The following is a 22,519-nucleotide window of genomic DNA, read 5'->3' on the forward strand; positions in this document are numbered from 1 at the left end:
CACCCAATAACATTCTATGAGTATGAAATGTCTTTTTTATATTTTCTTTCTTTCTATTTTTTTTTTATTTAAAAAAAAAATCTATTATTAGATTGCATATTATCTTTATGCATAACATGTACACCTAATTTCATGATAGTTAATATTATACCATATGATCCATAAACTAATGTTTAAGTATACTTTTAAAATATAAAAAAATTTGAAATTTATATATATTAAAATTATGAAATATATTTAATGGTTATTAAGAGATTTGATATTGGCAAAAATTACACCATGTAACTTAGGTCTAAGGCGGCCCCACATCTTGTAGATTAGAGGTATAGTTTGCTCTACTTTGCTAGGAAAACCGAGGTTTGAAATCCCCCCCACCCCCCATTGTAGATTAGGTATGTTTGTAAAATAAATAAATATAAATATAATTTTTATTTTATTTTATTTCTTGTACGTTAGATTCTCTGGAGAAAATATAATTGAAATAACATTTTAAGGGCTAGATAGGGTTTTGAAATTGATCACCCAAAATTATTCAATTTCATTTCCAAGCATATTGCATTCAAAAATTTGATACTGTTAGATAATTTTCATGATTCTAATTATAATGGATATAAAAAAAAAAAAAAAAAAATTATAATCACCACCTGTAGAGAGGAGTTGAGGAAGTTGTCAAAGAAAAGATCAAAAAGACTGTAGCCAATGATCACTTTGACATCAAGAACCTTACAAGAGTATTCTCTTTTTCGTTGTTACATTTTATTGCAAGTGAATTTTATTTGGTCGGAATAAAGCTAAAGTCTAATAATCGTTTCGCTTGAGGAGGACAAACAATACAATCGATTTATCAGCTTTTGCATTTAAGAAGAAGGAGGACTCTGCAACTTTCTCTGTGTAGCGATTAAACAACTCATCCATGATATCATTTCCAAAATGCTTTTCGAGAACTCCTTCAAATGCGGATCTTAGGAATAAAGAACGCATCGAGGGATTACACAAAGTAAGATACTTTGACTTGTTATTCAATATTTCCATTCTCTCAAAGCTGAAAATGTTGATTTCTTTCAATCAATGCAATCAATTCCTTTGGGGTGGTGACATAAGCTGGCAAATTGAATGCATCCACTTTTGCTTCACTACCTAATCCCTGCAATTGAAAACCTTGGTCTATAATTGTAGTTATTCAGCTTAAAATTTGAGACATTTGCAATGCAACCTAAACAATAGGATTTGGGAAAAATGCCCTAACGCCCCCCATGAACTTTGGGCTAGTTTTTTTGACACTCCCTAAACTTTGATTTTTGACAATTTAATACCTCAACTTTACACATGTTTCAAATTACTACTTCTGTTATTGCTGTTTAGTAATCTAACGTGGTACTCACATGAGCACTAAACAACGAAAACGTGTGGACAAAAACAACAAAAACAATTGTTTGCAGGTCCAATTTGAGAGAGATAGGATGGAACCAGGCCATGCCGTTCGTAATCCCGCCAGAGCCAACATTCATGGTCGCACCGGATTTGGTTCGTTTTCTCTCCAATATTTTTAGCTCAAAACTGAACCAGCAAACAATTGATTTTGGTATTTGCTTTTTGACTACACGTGAGTAGATGGTAGCTTATCAAACGGCACTGACAGAAGTAGCAATCGGACACGTATGTGAAGTTTAGGTACTAAATTGGCTAAAATAAAAGTTTAGCGGGTGTCAAAGCAACTACCCCAAAGTTTAGGGAGTGTTAGAGCATTTTTCCCATAGAATTTTAAATAAACTCTCTAGTTCAAGATTAGTTTCCAATATCCTTCATCATCAAAATCAATGTATTATATTAGGGGTAGATTATTGTAAAATCGGGTTTTTGATTGTAGAATTTTTGTGGTTTAGAGTGTGTTGCAAATGCATTTATACTTTAGAAAGATAAGTAGACATTAATTTATTAATTTATATACTAATTTGGATGGCAAAGTAGACATTACAAATTAATTTCTAATTAGGGTGCTGATCATAAATCTTGAAGTTTCATATGAATGATTGTAATTAATCATTTTTTCATTTCTTATTTCAAATTATTGAAAGTTATACCTTGGTTAGAAGTTTCAAACGAAGGTTAATTAGAGTATTCTAAACATTAGAATTTTAAATCAACTCTTTTGAGCTAGGTATAACATTTTTTAAAACTTTTTTCACAAATGGGCATGGCTTGTTATGATTGTTGCAAAAAAAAAAAAAAAAAAGCATCAATGGTGAATCCAACTCCAAATGATGTTGCTACAAATCATTACAAGTCATGTTATTGTAAACTTACCACTTTGGCCATATCCATTAAGCATGATCCTAGAAGGTCCAGCTCTGTACCAATAAATGTGTCAAAATTGCTCATCACATCAGGGATTGCAGGTATGAAAAGTGCCAATAGACCTCCAACCACAGGCTCTTGAGCTCGGGCAAATAGGAAGGAGTCGATGTCCTTGGCAAATTGAGTTGCATAGGCCTCCACAACTTCCTTTTGCGCATTTGAGTAGAAAATCCTCCCTTTATTCCAAGCAGGAGACCCTTCATCCATAATTTCTATTGGAGCCTTAGACAGCCACTGTAGTGCAAAAGAAGAGTGAATAAAATGAAGAGATTCCTTGGGAAACAAGCGGCCATGGAAAGAACCTGGTACTCCAGCTGCAATGTATTGCTTGTTGGGAGGAAAAGACTTGAAGAGAGTGTTGAAATCATTGGAGACATGGTCATTGAAGAACACTAGAAATTCTGGGATTTCAGTATGTACTTCTTTTGATATGTATTGGAGTTTTACGGCTTCTATTATGTTTTGCACTGAGATAAAAGTATTGGGTCCGGTAGAACAACCCAAGTCTGCCTCACATACTGAGTTTAGAGAAGCTGAAAGGGTCTTAATGTCAAAGTGATCGGCTATTGCCTTGTTGATCTTTTCTTTGGCAGCTTCAGCAGCCTCTCTCTACAACACAAGTGGTGATTATAATTTTTTTTAATAATCCTCGTAATTAGGAGCATGAAAATAATCTAACAATAGTGTTCGGAATGCAATTTTCTTGGAAACAAAATTAAATAATTTTGGATGGTCAGCTTCAAATCCCTATTTTCTTGGATACTAATTATGATAAATTCCACTATTACTTGGCTATCTATGGTAGAATCCAAAGATTCCAAACAAAAAAAATTTGTAAGCTAGAATCCAAAGATTGATCCAAACAAGAAAATAGTTCAAAATATAGGCTTGAATATTAAAGGAGACCTGATAGATGGAGTTTTGAGCATAGCTATAAGGGCCCTTTCCTCCATTCATTGCATATGATTCAGGCGATGCATATGTCTTCTTGTCCTCCATCTCTCTGTGTGAAAAAATGACTGATTACTTTTTTTTTTTTGATGAGAAATGACTGATTATTGATTTTTTGGTTTGACCAGGGTCGGATCCATGGTCCAACCAATATTATTATAATTAATATAATTAAAATATATAAATAAATTTTATGTGAAATTTTATAACTTATAATAAGAAAATATTAAAAAATATATAAATATTTTTTATTTGAATACTATTTAAGTTCCGTATTTTTATTTTTATAAATAATAGTTTAATAATTTAACTTTTACTTATATGTTTTATAACTATTTATTATTCTACTAAAAAAACTATTTATTATTTAAAAAAGAGAGCAAACGTCACTGTGTCTTTTAACCACACACTCGCAGTCCCACACCCACACGGCCACACGTTTTACGTTTACTCTTTTTTTTTTTTTTTGGGGGGGAGGGGGGTGTGGGGGGGGGGGGGGGGGGGATAAGACTCTCTCTCTCTCTCTCTCTCCTCCCCACCGTCCCTATAGGCTACTATAACAAGTGTCTTCATCTTCCCCAAGATTTAATTCCAGTTAAAGCTTCAAAGCACAAAGATTTCTCATACACTTCATCTAATAAAAGTATTTCTTCATTTCATTTTCACCCATAGATCTCAGATTTTTCCCAAATCTTCATTTCATTGTTTGTCTAGTTTTGGATCTATTTTTTTTTTTTTCAATTAACCGGTTTAACCTCTTGGGTTTCGGGTTTAACCCACGGTTTCCAGGTTTTCTTGCTCTTTCTCTATTTTTCAATCTTATATTAGAACCGGAGCAAATTATGTTTGGTTTTCGGTTGAACTAGTCGGTCCGGTCTGGTTTTTAAAACCATACTTTATATATAAGTTGGATTCAACTTTTAAGTTACACATAGTATGAATTTAACCAATGTTATACCAATTAATAACTTATATGGATTAATATTTTAAAATTTTAATTGCTGGATTGCATGCTCTTTATGTTTTTAACAAATACATTATAATTCATACCAATTGGATGTTATTTATTATTCAATTCATAAATTCATCTTTTATACAGTTTTAAAATTCAAAAACTTACTCAAACTAACAATTACATATTCTCTAAATGAGTTGGATTCAACTTTCAAGTTACACATAGTAAGACTTTAAGCAGTATTATGCTAATTAATAAATTTGTATTGGATTAATATTTTAAAATTTTAACTATTGGATAACATTGTCTTGATGTTTTTAACAAGAATGTAGTACATTTAATACCAATTGGATATTATTTATTATTCAATCCACTTTAGACAAATTTAAAATTCAAAAACATAAGATTTAAACAATTGATAGATGACATATTTATAATCTTTGAGTTGAGCATCTTGAAATTTTGTAAGCATAGAAGGTATAAGAAGAAAATGTAATCCACAGTAGATTTGTCAAAATTTACATCTAATAAAAAAAATCTTAAGTGCTCGTTTGGCCAGCGCGTTGCGTCTGGCGTTTACGTTTTCAGTTCTCTTTTTTTTTTTCTTTTTTCACTCGTTTCCAGTTTTTCAGAGGCAAAATTTTTACTATAGCAACTACTATAGCAGTACTGTAGCCGCAAAATTTGAATTTTCAGCACAAATTTCACTGTTCACAGACCCACAAATTTCACTTTTCAACAATTTTTTCATTAAAAAGGGTCCGACAATACTATTCACACATTTAAAAATTATTTTGTTACAATGTTTTTCAGTTTTCCGTTTCAGTTTTCAGTTTTCAGCTGTATCCAAACGGACCCTAAGTGGTTTAAAATTTAGATATTGTTTAAAGTTACATTAGGTGAAAAAATAATAATAATAATAACCTTAGGTGCAACTTAATCTCACCCTATGTACGTATATTTCCAAGTGCATGTCTTCAAATGTGTTAATTTCTTCATCAGTTTTATCACATGAAAGATTCAATTCCCGTTTTAATCTTGCCCTTTGCATTTAAAATTTTTAATTAAATGTTTTACTAGATACATTTTTAAATTTATACTATTTAGTTTGAACCATCATATTAATTTATATAAGATTGGGAAGATCGTATTCCGTACGGTTCCTTAATCCTTACTTCCTTGATTTGATGCTTTTGGCCTTAAGAAATATATTCACTTTTTTGTGTTTTCAATTTCATGCCGACTTAGACTTGCACAAGATTGTTGTGTTGTGCTCCAATGATGTTCTATTTCACTTGATAAAGTATTCTCTCCATGAAAGCCCCTTGGACCTCACGGTTTCCATCCTAAATTTTTCAATTTTTTTGGCTTCTTTGCCGGGATTTTTTTTAATAAAAAATTTATTCAAAAAAGAAGTACTCCTCATCACAAATTTCTTCTCTTAACTTATTATCATCCTTCTTCCCCTTAATACTGTTTCATGGGAGTGGATGAAGACTCAAATCCATCTTTTTGTGTGGAAACGTGTTCAAATCCATCTTTTTTCTAGATCCTTTTATTTTTTCAACACTTAAATCAAGACTTACGATACTGCACCAAATCCAAATGTGAACCTATTGAAACACCTTCACATTTTCTTTGCAATTTTGAACTCCATCTTTAACTGGTGTCATTTCTATGTCCGCAAATGCAATATTTCTCATGGTCTTCCTGGGTGATTACTTTATATTTTGCCATCTAGAGCTACCTTTTACTTTTGCCATATAGAACATATATGATTAAGACAAAGACACTCTTACACCGAAAGTTGTTTGTTTTTTACAAATATACACTTTACCTTCTATAACTTTGATCAATTATTATTAAAGACACTTTTAAACCGAAAGTTGTTTGTTTTTAACAAATATACACTTCACCTTCTATAACTTTGATCAATTGTTATTCTAGTTTACTAAGTTTAAAATTGGAGTATTATTTTAGTCGATTAACATTGATACACCGCCATTTTAGACTTAGTCCTTAGTTCCATTGCCACTTGGCTCTTACATCCACCATTAGAAAGTTACCATTAATTCCCTCCAAACATCACATTTTTAATGTTAAAAATAATCTATTGATTGTTTCACACCACTTTTTCATCGTCTTTCTCTCTATCCATCTGCCCTTGTAACCACCATTCACGGCAGCTCTATCACCACCCATGACCCATAACAGCCTCCACTCCCACCCATGATGCCCAGGTTCACGATGTCATGACCTACACTGGTTATGATTTCATCAACATCAGTAATCTAGTAATTTGTCAAATGCATGATATTATTTTTCAGCTTTTTTATTTTTTTTGTATTTTTTTTATAATAGATACAGTATAATTTTAACATATAACATTTGATATATGATGATTGTTTTTTATCATAAACGTTACTAGTTAAACCAATTAGAACCAACAAATGCTAGATGAGTTGATGTTATTATTTTTCTTGTTAATTTTTAATTAATTTTTAAATTTTTAAGCAAGACTAAGAAGGAGAGTTGCTGATGGTGTCCAACTATTTTAAGGCACAATTAATTAATAATATGATGAATTTTGAGTAAGTTATACGGTATAATAACACTCAAATGTTTGGGTGTATTTGAGAGAGAGAGAGAGAGAGAGAGCAAAAATGGTCATGTTTTTACCTTTAACATATGTATAAATCTAACTATTTAGGAGTTTGATAAAGTCTGTGGCATGTTTTACCCAGAAAAAAAGTTGTAACTGTGCTAAATCATTAGTGGTAATTAATGTTAGAATATGCATGCTAATCCACTTTAGTCTTTATAGTTTGTGAAGAAGAATTTGGAGCAAAAGTTCTTATATTTTTACAAAAAAGGAATGATATTCTTTCTGGTTTATTGACTAACCACTTCAAGGTTTTTCAATATATAACCCCTTGGATGATGTATTGAAAGTGACCTTAAATGGCCAAATTGGATGGATGATGGATCGGGTAAAATGTGGAATGATTTTGTAAGTAAACAGGTGAGTTTTGCATATTCGAGACCCAATGGACAAATTTGAGTCTTTTGCATATAAAAGCCTTAATAATATCATAGTGTCCACAACACTTGATATTAAAAAGTTGCTCTCTCAAATCTATTTGGAACGTGATTGATAGTCACAAGTGGTGCATTAGGCCTTGTCTTATTTGAATGCTCACGAATAATCATGTGTTCCATTTAATTTAGCGTAGCCACAGGTAGGTTAAAAAAGGGTAGGTGAGTCAATAGTCAATTTCCGTTTTCTATGCTCTGAAAAGTAGATAAAACATATACTCAGCTCCCTTGTGAGTTCCAAAAAATTTAGCTTAAATAGTAAATATTTCCAAACTCAAATCATTCTAAAATGAAAGTGAAGAAAACAAGAAAGTATACAGTGTAACAACGGCAGAAGAGAAAGAACAGAGAGTAAAATCTATGTGATTGAATATTAGCAATACTAACTGAATAATACAATGTGTATAGTTATCTATATGTAGAGCAAGAGAAAAACTTAAATCTAATCTAACCAACTAACAATAATTCCGTAAAGCTTGGAATTAGTTACACTCTATTTACACGTGATTAATGTGCTCTTAACAGAAAATATCATTACAAAAAAATATCTCAGCAGCTAATCCTTTGAAAAAGATGCTAACACTAACTATGAAGCTCCAAGGCTAAACGATGTCGTAGAGCTTGACTGAAAGAATTCTCTTTAAAACCAAAACGTCACCGTTGGTAATAATGAGATACGGTGCCGTTTTTCTGCAGAGTTAAAATATGACCTTTAGCTGAAACTAGTCGATAGGCTCTGAAGCATCTATTCTTCTATCAGAAAGCACAACATCACGACCTGATTTGAAGTCTAAAAATTCAAAGTTTCATTTAAATATTTTCTATGTTCGCTGATCATCTAACACTTCTATTTGAGCTTCCACATTCTCGTTTTGGATTTATCTGCAAAACAGTAAAAATACAAAAGTTATTATTTTCTTGTTAAGGAAATTAAAGATTGTGTGAAGTTTTAAAAAGAACCAATTAATATTTATTTGTGCAATTGTACTTCTTCAAAAATTTTCTTTTCTTTACTTCAGCACAGATTGTTTCTTTGGATACTTCATTTCCATTCTCAGTCTCTCTTTTTGTTGTTTCCTATAATCAAAGATGCAATATGTCATTATGTATCACTGATGATATTATAACTTCATCAATAAAGTATAAGTGAACCATTTTTACCTGTAATTATTCATTTCCTTCAATTTCAAAGAATCTAGTTACCGTAAAGTTTGGTTTGTGAACGAAGAAATTGTAAGTAACTTTCACTTGGAAGATGTAGGTTTTTCCAATTATGCATTTGATATAATTTGGAATAATATTGTAACCATCTTCATCCTATTATTTAAAAAAAAAAAAAAAAAGGATTTCAATTAGTGTAATGTAATATAATTAATTTCATTAAGCAAATTACCTATTTCTATCAATATTTTTACCTCTTCTTTCATATTGGAAAGTTGCGTACCAGGCACTTTAATTAAATTCTCTCCTTGTCAAATACTACAAAATTTGCATGTTCTGTTGTATCACCAACTTGATGTCAAGCTTGTATCTAAAATATTATTTTCAATTCACATTAGCTTATATATATATATATATATATACACACACGCATTTGTCATACCATAGTTTTAATTCATGTTTTTTTCAAATTTTTAGAACACTCATCACAGGAGACATAAGCCGAGTCACATTCTACCAGAAGTGTGATATAAGATTGCCCACTAAAAAACAAAGCAAAGCCATGGGGTGATAGACTAACCACTCATCAATCAATACTAAACACTCAAGCCAAAGAATTTTAAGGTGATTGATGAATATCACCGGACGATGCAACCATAATTAAAGTGGGATTGCATAGATACTAACCACTCAAGCCAAAAAAGTAAAAGGCGATCGATGAATTTCCCTGGACTATCATTTGAAACCACCTTGAGATAAGACTAACTACTCAGCAATACAGTGGCCGATCTTCCCTTGGCTTGAGCATGCCTACCCTTGGCCAAGCTCATGGGGGGTTGCCATCATGCATTGCCAAACTACTCCTCCCTAAAGAGTGCTTAGGAGCAGATCCTTCCTAGCATTAGGAAACATTGATTTGTTGAAGAAACATAATGACCTTTTTGTGGGGGCGATTCTTTGAATCTTGTCTTGATTATTGCACACATGCTAAGAAAAATCCAATCTTGAAGTAGGAAAATTTTCAAGTCCAGATTCAACATATATATATATATATATATATTAATGATTTTCAGAAGCCAAAAAATAGGAAAAATCATAAAAATTCAAAAAATACTTGAAATACTGAACCGATTGTTGGATACCCTCTCTAAAATCTTGGAATAAATTTAGGAACACAATTGGGCCGGGGGAAGGGGGGCGAGGTGATGCAGCGTGCACGTGGGCATACCCAAATAACCTCCTCTAAGCATGCTGGCATGCCCATGGTAGCCCCATGTGCACACTGCCAAGGCCAAGGCATGCCCGTGTGCACGTTGCCAAGGCCATGGCAGCCTAACGTGAGCATGTAGCCAAGGCCATGACATGCTTGTGTGACGCTGCCTAGATATTCACAAGTAGCCAAGTAAATTTGTATACAACCGGTGTCTGTATACAAATTAAGTGCACTGTGGTAGCTGAATTATGCCAAAATGATGGCCTAAGAAGTGTTATGGATCTGATAACCAATGTTCTTTGTTGGTTATCAAGTTCACGTTGGCGATATAACCAATATCCTTTCACTGAAATCTCTCTCTCTAATACCGATCTTGGACTAAACACCTCCATCTCTCTTTGTTCTCTCCAATCTTAAAGAATTGAAGCATCCATGCTCCTTCGTGGCAAACCCCAACCACCACCACCATCTCCATCTCCCTCTCTCTCTCTCTCTCTCGCTCTCTCTCTCTCTCTCTCAATCCGAGCATAAAGACACTCTATGGAACCAATCTTTCCAAACCCTAATGGAAGTTTGAGAAGCATGGAGACAAGAGGGGCAACCACTTAGATATATTTAGACTAGAAGCTGAGTGACAGAGGGGTGGTTCAAATGGAGTATAAGGTGGTTCAAGTTTGATATAGTACTATATCAAACTTTGCCAGCAATTATGGGGGGGACAACATGTGGGAGTATCTATGGAGCAGATCCTTCTCGGCACCAGTGTAATCTCCTAGAAGACTAACCACGTGTTTTCAAAGTGCATTGAAAAAACATGTCCATGATCCATAATATCAACCATTGCTAGTACAGAAAACGATAAAAACAACGGAAGGAAGTAGAGGTACAGTCTTGATTCAGTCCCATATGATACCATCCTCTATATATTCTCACTGCTTCCACTTTTTTGTGTCTTCAAATTGAAGTGTGTGTGTGTAAGGCATGGCATGTGTTAGTAATAGTGCAAAACTTTTTTTTTTTTATAAGTATTAGTGCCAAACTTTAGTAAAAGTAACTTTTATAGATGATACCCTTTAAACCTGATGAATACCCTCAAAGAGGGTGGGTGAACTTTCCCCGAACATAAAGAAACTATTATTGTTATCTGTGTGTAAACAAATATTAACAATGAAATAGACACGTCAATGAATGATACTAGACTAAAAGGTAGTCTTGTGTTGTGCATCAGAGTTTCTATCCGTGAATCACAAAAAAGTTTACACCTGCTGGTTCAACTTGAAAGACAATAGTGCCCATCAACTATTGAGAGCTCAGAGAAAGTGAGATCGATGGATAAAGGGGAAGGCTATTTCAGTGTTGGTTTGTCACCAAAGAGATGAGAATGGCTGACCTTGGTGGTCGGCCATGGAGGTTCAGAGAGAGAGGTTTCTAGAATATTGGGCATACAACTAGGGTTTTCAGTGGTTTAAGTAGTAGGGGACAAGCAACCTCAGCCACCTCTTCAAAGAATCATTTTTTTAAGCCTCATATGGGAAGAATGACCTTTGAATAATAGCAAGTGGAATGCATTATCACACTACCAGTATGCTTGAAAAGCATAGTACCTCACTTGAAATAGAAGCCAACCAATCAGATGCTGTCGCTTTTCGCAACTAATATTTCCTATTTTCCTTCAATTTTGTGATTTCTATAGGGAAATTTTATTATGGAATGTCTAGTTACAGGAGCTGTACTGCTTTTGAGTAAACTTCCTTCCAGAAGGAATAGTTCAACACACCTTTAGCACTTGTTATTCCACCGTTGAGTCAATTCCCAAGAGGTTTTAATATATTGACGGTTTGCTAAAGAACACATTACTCACATACAAAAATGAACTTTGTACTTCTTTTTTGGTATAAGATTTTATTTCACAGTATGTTTATGTGTGTAATTGTGAATGAAAGATCAAAAGTGGATTCAAGTAAACAAAAGTGAGCACAGAGTATTCACCATTTATTTCAGCACATGTCAACATATTAGTGAAATTGATAGTAAAATTGAGTGGGTCACTTATACAAAACTGGAGATGAGTGATCTGCTTCACCTGGGGATGGGAAGGTGTTAGGCACCCAACCCCACCCCCCGACCTTAGCTTTCATGTGTTTAATTAATAACTTGTGTTAGGTTGTGATGCTTAAGGTTTCTACATTGATTCTATGTGGTGAAGCCTAGAATTTGTTGTTTATCCCTGCATTACTCTTTTATCCTTATTTTTCTACAATGTTTTACATCAAGCACACAATATGTTTAAATTGTTAAAAGAAAGTATCAATAATCAAATAAGGAACAAAAATACTTGATGTCTTAATAATTTCAAAATTACCTGAACTTAATATATAGGAAATGGACAACGCTGAAAGCCCCTTTCCAACTAGAATGTGCACAAAAGGCTTGAGTTTAGAAAATGCCCTGCAGAAAGAAACATAATTCTGAAGCGGTCACATGAATCGAATACTGGAGTGACATAGCAGAGCACAAAAAAAATTATGGGACTCTTTCCTCATGAAAATTTCAAATCAAGTTGTAACAGTCGAGAACAAGGTAGCTAGATATGTTTCATCTACAGCTCCAAAAGAAAAATAGAAAGGAAAACGGCAAAAAGAAGAGAAACAGAAATACTCCTCCAGAAAGGACTCCACATCCTAGCAATCAAGATCACTACTTAGGAATTGTAATTATTTAAGAGACTAAAGTCTTTGCAAACCCCACTCCATTCTAATGGAAATAAGTTTTTTGTTGTCATCGATTGCTAAAAAATTAGATAAAAATAGCAGATCACCTTCTGGAAAAGACCCAAGCTGTGGACATTTTACGATTTGCAAAAATTCAAGAGAATGTTTTATATTTTCAATTTCAAAAATTCAGTTGTATGTTTGTATTTATTTTTTTTTTCCTGATGTACAACTAAAAAGAAATATAAGTAAAAACAAGATTGAAATTAGCTGCACAAGTAGAACCAATACCTGATTTGGGTTGGGGCATCCATTTTTATGCAGCAGATGTGACCAATCTTTCAACACTACTTTCCCTTCTTCCTAGGCAATTGTTTTGTTAACTGCTCTTCTGGCATGTGTTTGACCAAGCCTTTTGTGGCACTTGCTACTAACAAATGGAAATAATCTTACAAAAGAACCCATAAAAACTTGAGAACTCCAGCTTTGGACTAACAATCTTAGAAGAAATCGTTTTATTTTTTCCATTTTTTATTGGATTAACAAATTTTTCAAATTTATTTATCCATAAACAACGTAAGAAAGAAGCATAAATAAAATCAAATGGAGGCTTAGAGGGTAGAGTGGAAGAAGTACCGTATTGTGATTTCATTAATGTCAAGGAAAGACATTGATGAAACTGTAGCTTAGAATGGAGACAAGAAAACCCATCTTCTGGCATTTGCTTTAGTCTGGGGCAGTCTGAGATAGACAATAGTTGAAGAGAGATAAGGACTTGAAGGCCCCTTTTGTCTAGGGATCTCAGATTTTAAAATTCCTATATAGGACGAGTGCTAAGACTTGTGGAAGTCCTCCTTAGGAAAGCACTTCTCTTCCCTGCAACCATGACAAGACAATAATAATTGATTAAGAGAGTGCAGTCTTTTCAAACCCCACTGCTTCCTATTGGCAATGAGTTTCTCAGAAGCATAGATGGCAAGACAATTCATATTGGTTGGCAGGCCTCCTACTGGAAAAGACTCAACTTGCTAACAGTTTGCAATATCCAAAATTTGAAGAGCTGGGAGAAGCATATCCATGTTTTCAGGAAGTGACTTGAGACGAAGGCAATCATGAACTTTTAACAGTGTAAGGATGGGGGCTGGCAATCCCCCACTGGGAGAATCTGCAAAATTAAGGCATTCCTTCATTTCCAAAGCTAGGATAACAAGTTCATGTCCCTCCCAAATTGAAAGAGACTTGCTGTTGCCACTCATGTTGATTTTGAGACTACAAAACTTTGGAAAGATATCCAAACCAAATGATGACAGAGAATTATATCTATCAGATATGGCAAAAGACTCAAGGGAAGGGCATGAACGAAATTTTAATTCCCTACATTTAAACACAAACCCATGCTTTAAGGGTAAAATGGTCTATGACTCTTTGGTTGTTGTAGATGTGCCGAGCAAGGGTTGTCTTTCCAACCCCACCCATGCCCACAATGGGAATCACAAAAGAGTGGTTGTGGCTTGCTACATCGTTTGAGAGCAGCAAGTTGACTATTGCCTTTTCATCATCATCCCTACCGTAAATTATAGTTTCTGGATCTACCAGAGAACTTGTGGACCCACTTTGGGAAGATCTCCCTTCATGAACTTCTTTCAGACCCATAGTAGTTATTTGTAAAGCTAGAGAATTCATCGTTTTTATGACTTCTTTTATCTTTGATTCTAGTTTTCCCCGAAACCGATCATATGAAGTAGAGATGTAGTTATGTACCTTCCTCTTAGCGGTACCAAAATCAGCTTCCACCTGGCACCGCAAAGCATCAGTAGCGATATCATCCAAAAGGTCTTCTGCAACATCCGGAATGAGGAGAATAATTACTGTAAATGAAGAATATCAGAAAAGGGGTTCCTTCCTAACCAATGGCTGTCCCTGCTTCTTTGTATGGTATTGCACTGAGTCTGATCATTGCTTCCAGGAAAAAAGTTGTGCTACAAAAATAAACAGGGCTGAAATAGATGTCAAAATACCCGCTGTATATGCCCTATGTGGATCACCGGCTATGGCGAGGAGTGCATAAGAATAGCTAAAACAGAGGGTGACATTGAGTGCGAAGAACATAACGAACCTTCATGTACCCATTTAGAACGAGGAAAATAATTAACGAGTTTGAGATCAGAAATGTGATAGCATTACAAACGAGGAACACCTGAAAAAGGCCATCTGGTGGTTGCAGTACTGCTTGTAACAGTCAGCTATCAAGCGCTACTCAGCCCTCCTGGTGGACTTTGGCAAGATAATGGTCTATGCAATACCACTGAAGTAGGGAGTAGTCCTGATGAACCACTTATTCGGTTACTTCAGTGGTATTGCACAGACCATTATCTTGCCAAAGTCCACCAGGAGGGCTGAGTAGCGCTTGATAGCTGACTGTTACAAGCAGTACTGCAACCACCAGATGGCCTTTTTCAGGTGTTCCTCGTTTGTAATGCTATCACATTTCTGATCTCAAACTCGTTAATTATTTTCCTCGTTCTAAATGGGTACATGAAGGTTCGTTATGTTCTTCGCACTCAATGTCACCCTCTGTTTTAGCTATTCTTATGCACTCCTCGCCATAGCCGGTGATCCACATAGGGCATATACAGCGGGTATTTTGACGACTATTTCGGCCTTGTTTATTTTTGTAGCTCAGCTTTTTTCCTGGAAGCAATGATTAGACTCAGTGCAATACCACACAAACAAGCAGGGACAGCCATTGGTTAGGAAGAACCATCAATCCAAGTGATGCAAATTGCCCTTGTGGTTATCAAACATAGTAGTCAAAACCTGAAAGAAAATTTTAAAAAGAAACTATGTGAATTTTCATTTATAGATGAACTTTACTGCAATAATGTTCAAAGTAGGATAACTATTAAATTCCCAGAGAATTTCAATTAGTAAAGAGAAGAAGCTTTAGTGACCAAATCTAGTAGAAAGTTTAAAAAGAAATATAAGTAAAAACAAGATTGAAATTAGCTGCACAAGTAGAACCAATACCTGATTTGGGTTGGGGCATCCATTTTTATGCAGCAGATGTGACCAATCTTTCAACACTACTTTCCCTTCTTCCTAGGCAATTGTTTTGTTAACTGCTCTTCTGGCATGTGTTTGACCAAGCCTTTTGTGGCACTTGCTACTAACAAATGGAAATAATCTTACAAAAGAACCCATAAAAACTTGAGAACTCCAGCTTTGGACTAACAATCTTAGAAGAAATCGTTTTATTTTTTCCATTTTTTATTGGATTAACAAATTTTTCAAATTTATTTATCCATAAACAACGTAAGAAAGAAGCATAAATAAAATCAAATGGAGGCTTAGAGGGTAGAGTGGAAGAAGTACCGTATTGTGATTTCATTAATGTCAAGGAAAGACATTGATGAAACTGTAGCTTAGAATGGAGACAAGAAAACCCATCTTCTGGCATTTGCTTTAGTCTGGGGCAGTCTGAGATAGACAATAGTTGAAGAGAGATAAGGACTTGAAGGCCCCTTTTGTCTAGGGATCTCAGATTTTAAAATTCCTATATAGGACGAGTGCTAAGACTTGTGGAAGTCCTCCTTAGGAAAGCACTTCTCTTCCCTGCAACCATGACAAGACAATAATAATTGATTAAGAGAGTGCAGTCTTTTCAAACCCCACTGCTTCCTATTGGCAATGAGTTTCTCAGAAGCATAGATGGCAAGACAATTCATATTGGTTGGCAGGCCTCCTACTGGAAAAGACTCAACTTGCTAACAGTTTGCAATATCCAAAATTTGAAGAGCTGGGAGAAGCATATCCATGTTTTCAGGAAGTGACTTGAGACGAAGGCAATCATGAACTTTTAACAGTGTAAGGATGGGGGCTGGCAATCCCCCACTGGGAGAATCTGCAAAATTAAGGCATTCCTTCATTTCCAAAGCTAGGATAACAAGTTCATGTCCCTCCCAAATTGAAAGAGACTTGCTGTTGCCACTCATGTTGATTTTGAGACTACAAAACTTTGGAAAGATATCCAAACCAAATGATGACAGAGAATTATATCTATCAGATATGGCAAAAGACTCAAGGGAAGGGCATGAACGAAATTTTAATTCCCTACATTTAAACACAAACCCATGCTTTAAGGGTAAAATGGTCTATGACTCTTTGGTTGTTGTAGATGTGCCGAGCAAGGGTTGTCTTTCCAACCCCACCCATGCCCACAATGGGAATCACAAAAGAGTGGTTGTGGCTTGCTACATCGTTTGAGAGCAGCAAGTTGACTATTGCCTTTTCATCATCATCCCTACCGTAAATTATAGTTTCTGGATCTACCAGAGAACTTGTGGACCCACTTTGGGAAGATCTCCCTTCATGAACTTCTTTCAGACCCATAGTAGTTATTTGTAAAGCTAGAGAATTCATCGTTTTTATGACTTCTTTTATCTTTGATTCTAGTTTTCCCCGAAACCGATCATATGAAGTAGAGATGTAGTTATGTACCTTCCTCTTAGCGGTACCAAAATCAGCTTCCACCTGGCACCGCAAAGCATCAGTAGCGATATCATCCAAAAGGTCTTCTGCAACATCCGGAATGAGGAGAATAATTACTGTAAATGAAGAATATCAGAAAAGGGGTTCCTTCCTAACCAATGGCTGTCCCTGCTTCTTTGTATGGTATTGCACTGAGTCTGATCATTGCTTCCAGGAAAAAAGTTGTGCTACAAAAATAAACAGGGCTGAAATAGATGTCAAAATACCCGCTGTATATGCCCTATGTGGATCACCGGCTATGGCGAGGAGTGCATAAGAATAGCTAAAACAGAGGGTGACATTGAGTGCGAAGAACATAACGAACCTTCATGTACCCATTTAGAACGAGGAAAATAATTAACGAGTTTGAGATCAGAAATGTGATAGCATTACAAACGAGGAACACCTGAAAAAGGCCATCTGGTGGTTGCAGTACTGCTTGTAACAGTCAGCTATCAAGCGCTACTCAGCCCTCCTGGTGGACTTTGGCAAGATAATGGTCTATGCAATACCACTGAAGTAGGGAGTAGTCCTGATGAACCACTTATTCGGTTACTTCAGTGGTATTGCACAGACCATTATCTTGCCAAAGTCCACCAGGAGGGCTGAGTAGCGCTTGATAGCTGACTGTTACAAGCAGTACTGCAACCACCAGATGGCCTTTTTCAGGTGTTCCTCGTTTGTAATGCTATCACATTTCTGATCTCAAACTCGTTAATTATTTTCCTCGTTCTAAATGGGTACATGAAGGTTCGTTATGTTCTTCGCACTCAATGTCACCCTCTGTTTTAGCTATTCTTATGCACTCCTCGCCATAGCCGGTGATCCACATAGGGCATATACAGCGGGTATTTTGACGACTATTTCGGCCTTGTTTATTTTTGTAGCTCAGCTTTTTTCCTGGAAGCAATGATTAGACTCAGTGCAATACCACACAAACAAGCAGGGACAGCCATTGGTTAGGAAGAACCATCAATCCAAGTGATGCAAATTGCCCTTGTGGTTATCAAACATAGTAGTCAAAACCTGAAAGAAAATTTTAAAAAGAAACTATGTGAATTTTCATTTATAGATGAACTTTACTGCAATAATGTTCAAAGTAGGATAACTATTAAATTCCCAGAGAATTTCAATTAGTAAAGAGAAGAAGCTTTAGTGACCAAATCTAGTAGAAAGTTTATCAAAAATATTCAAAGAATATCATATGCTCAGTTGTAGCTTAGTTCTAATTAAAGCTAATTCATCATCGGGAACTACATAAAATAAATTAAGAAACATTAGTTGTAGTTACTATTTGGGCTGCCTACCTTCAACAGGAAGGCATGCCAATTTTCCATCTTGAGAAACACTTTATGCACCATTGAGATAGGCACAAATAATGCAATCCCTATGTTGAAACCACTCTCAAGCTCCTACAATGGTGGATTGGAAATCACACAAGGAAGAAAGGAAGAGAGTAGAAATAGAGAATTGTGAAAATGAATCTTCTCGTTGATAAATATCTTGCTCTGTTCCTTATATAGCAAGATCAGAATGGCGGAAAACAATAGCAAAAAGCTAACTAACTAAATATCCTATAGCAGCTATACAAGTGTCAAGACAGAGAATAACTAACTATGATTATAGACCAAAAAAAAAAAAAAAAAAAAAAAAAAAAAAAAAAAAAAAAAAAAAACAACAACAACAACAACTTTAGAGGAATATTTTAAAATAAAAGTTGATATAGAATGCGTCTTTCTCTTTCAACTTAATTTTAAAACAAACTACATATCCCAAACACCCACAGTCAATCACATCATTTACAAAACCCACAAATCCACAATGTTTGACCTTAACATCAAAATTGTAATTGTCGTTGTCACTCAATATAAAATGCAAGCTCCCCTTCCTTGTTTGTAGCTAGCTCATACGAGTTAGGATTAGATGAAACAACAATGTTAGACCTAAATAGGTGTTGTCAAAAGATTGAATCTAAATGACATTGTTTTTAGTCTTTGTATTTGATATGTGATGGCATGAAGGGCTATGGGTGGGTATATAAAAAGGTATAAAAGTGCAAGAGGTGAAAATAATGAATTAAAACACAAAATGTTTGTGTGTATATGTGAGGGATGAAAAGTCTTGAAACATTGAAATAAAAAATAAAAAGAATATTTATTTTTTAATTAGAAAAGTCTTGAAACATCGAACCAAATGAAACAAAAAGTCAATATTTAATTTGTTCTTATCTTTGATATGGCACTTGAGAATATCTCAATTCTCTTTGCATAGAATGCACCACTTGGTAGAACCTCGTGCTCTCTCGCTTAAGGTCTCTGCTTTTAACCTTGTGCTATACTTTTTGTAGAATTAGTTTCAATTATATTATATTAGTAAAAAGGAGAAAAGAAAAAAGAAACAGTCTTTGTAGTCTAGCAGGAAGATGAGTCTAGCAGGAAGTTTACCACAACCTTCTTTATAAAGAAAAATGAAAGGGTGAAATTTGACCATTTTGTTCAACTTATTAACAAAACCGTAATGATTCATATATAATGATTTTGCAGCCTCCTTGAAGCTTCCAAAATACATTAATTATGGCTAAATATAGTAAGAAAAATATCCTTTGCCGCTAATACGAAGTCTTACATACCAAGAACTAGTGCCAAAAGAATGTCCAACACATAAGGGTCATTTTTGCCATCATGAACCTTCAATCCAAGTGATGCAAATTGCCCTTGTGGTTATCAAACATAGTAGTCAAAACCTGAAAGAAAATTTTAAAAAGAAACTGTGTGAATTTTCATTTATAGATGAACTTTATTGCAATAATGTTCAAAGTAGGATAACTATTAAATTCCCAGAGAATTTCAATTAGTGAAGAGAAGAGGCTTTAGTGACCAAATCTAGTAGAAAGTTTTTCAAAAATATTCAAAGAATATCATATGCTAAGTTGTAGCTTAGTTCTAATTAAAGCTAATTCATCATCGGGAACCACATAAAATAAATTAAGAAACATTAGTTGTAGTTACTATTTGGGCTGCTTACCTTCAACGGGAAGGCATGCCAATTCTCCATCTTGAGAAACACTTTATGCACCATTGAGATAGGCACAAACAATGCGATCCCTATGTTGAAACCACTCTCAAGCTCCTACAATGGTGGATTGGAAATCACACAAAGAAGAAAGGAAGAGAGTAGAAATAGAGAATTGTGAAAATGAATCTTCTCGTTGATAATATCTTGCTTTGTTCCTTATATAGCAAGATCAGAATGGCGGGAAAACAATAGCAAAAAGCTAACTAACTAAATATCCTATAGCAGCTATACAAGTGTCAAGACAGAGAATAACTAACTAACTATGATTATAGACCAAAACTACAAGTCATTTAACTCCCCACTAATCTATCCTACATGTAGTTTATGTACACAGCTACAATACAGTGTCACAATATATCATACAAACTAATCAATCTTTAACATCTAGAAAATTTTCCTATGAAGCCAAAAAAATTTGAGGATGGAATTTCAAGGGCAACTTGAATTTGTGAATGACCCAAATATTCCTAGAATCATTCACAACAGTAAAAGACAAATAGATAATACAATAATATTTGGCAGGAAATTTTTCAGTAAAAATTTTTGAGGTGCTAATAAACAGAGAATTCAAGTAGGAGTAAATACGGATAAATAAATAAATTATAAAATAAAATAAAAAGAAGCTAAGCTCCTTGATGTGCTTTGTTGGAGACAAAGCTTCAAGGGCTGGCATCGACTAAGGCTCCCCCTACAGAATCCCCGAGACTCTCAAAGAAGCTTATAATCTGATTATTTTTGTTTTTGTTTTTTTTCAAAAATTGAATGAGAAAGAGAAGAGCATAAAATTTGAATTTTTAGAGAATGAGAGATAGAGAGATTTATGAACCTGGTGAAATCGATGAAAAGCGTGGAGAGCACCTCGATCGGTGGTATATTTGAAACCCTTTGAAGTCATTTATTCAAGATTGAGGGTATGACCAAATGTATGTCAAATACCATAAGAGGAGATTGATTTGCAGAATAGGAAGAGCTGAAAAGCCATAGGTTTGTGTAATTGAGGAATGGTTTGGGTATTCTAAAAGACATCAAGAGAAGAGAGTTGTGGACAGGAGAGAGTAAATGTGACGATTAATGAGGGAGTTTGGAAGATTGTAGATAGAGAGGCTCTGCTCTTTATATATATATATATATTTGATTGATTGATGGGCAGGTATCTAATGGGATTTGTGTTATTCTCCACATAACCCTTACACCAATTCTGGCAGTTACAAAGGTTATAGATAAATATAGATTTTTTTCTAAGGGAAAAGATAGATATAGATATTGATTTATAAAGAAATACGATTGTCTGCATTAAATTTAAATGGGAACTGAAACAGTTAAGAGAGAGAGAGATAAACTGGTTCAATGGTTTTTGTTGAAGCAATTAAATAACCTACATCCTTTCAATTTCAAAGAAGATGTTTAAATTCCATTTTTTAAGAGTTGACGTGGAAGGTCAAATGCAAAATTTGCTCTAATAGAGCACTACAAGGCAGAACGTCATGCTTTTCTGCATGAGATATTTGCTTATATATATATATATATATTGATCGTACAAAATTAGTTATTGCAATATTTCCAAGGTCATATAAGCTACAATTTCATTCTTATAAAGATTTGAAGAAGGATGAAATGAGGTATGTTATTCTTTCTAAATGATAAGTTAACTATCTTACCACACATCAGGTTGCTTGTGTTTTCCAATACGAATTTTGTTGTTCTTTTTCTTACCAATTGGTTTAGTTCTATACTTCCTCATAATTTTTTCTTTTGTCCAACATTATCTTTTCAATATCTAATGATGTATTATTATCGAATGGGATGGTTTCATAATAATTCTATGGTATATGATTGAGCATTAAACTTTGATGTTTATACATATCTTTCTTTTCCTTTTGTTTTTTTCTTGATTATTCGATAGTTGGGGGAGAGGGTTTTAAATCCTATACATCACTATTAGAAACATGTCTATGCACATCATAGTGTATCCCGCACATCAGCTGGTACTAATAAAAGGTTTAAATTTTGACAAAACTAAAGTGCATGTGGTTAATTATTGTTCAAATCGAAAATGCAAGAATCAAATTCACACTCGCATTAAAATCACAAAGTTGACAATTGTTTGAATCCCCTTATTTTATAAGGGTAAACCCCAAAAATTGGTTACAGGAATGCCAAAGACTTAAAAGGAGGCTATAACTTGTGTTCTAGCCTATGAAAGGGATATAACAACGATGCTCTACTGGTTCCTAATATCTAATTCCAAACTAAAAGATGAGCCATTTATATTTCAAATATATTCCCCTCTCTGATAAGAAGAATTGAGCATATGATATCCAACTTATTGCTGCATAATATTAGTATTTTAAATTTTTTTTTTTTTTTTAAAAGAGCGTCATACCAAGATAACAGTTCCATTAACATTAGACAAGATATGTCAACAATTTGGTTAGTGTTCTAGAGCAATCTGGTCTTGAATTTCCTTCACGACTA

General features: G+C 34.4%; 2 pseudogenes; one reads left to right on the forward strand and one right to left on the reverse strand.

Moving 5' to 3' along the window:
• LOC112001108 (uncharacterized) overlaps window positions 1–22,519 on the forward strand; it is a 65,739-nt pseudogene that overhangs the window by 13,175 nt on the left and 30,045 nt on the right.
• On the reverse strand, window positions 680–3,403 carry LOC112019112 (loganic acid O-methyltransferase-like; annotated as a pseudogene).

The sequence above is a fragment of the Quercus suber genome, unplaced genomic scaffold, assembly GCF_002906115.3.
Source record: "Quercus suber isolate HL8 unplaced genomic scaffold, Cork oak 2.0 scaffold_118, whole genome shotgun sequence".
Classification (NCBI taxonomy): domain Eukaryota; kingdom Viridiplantae; phylum Streptophyta; class Magnoliopsida; order Fagales; family Fagaceae; genus Quercus; species Quercus suber.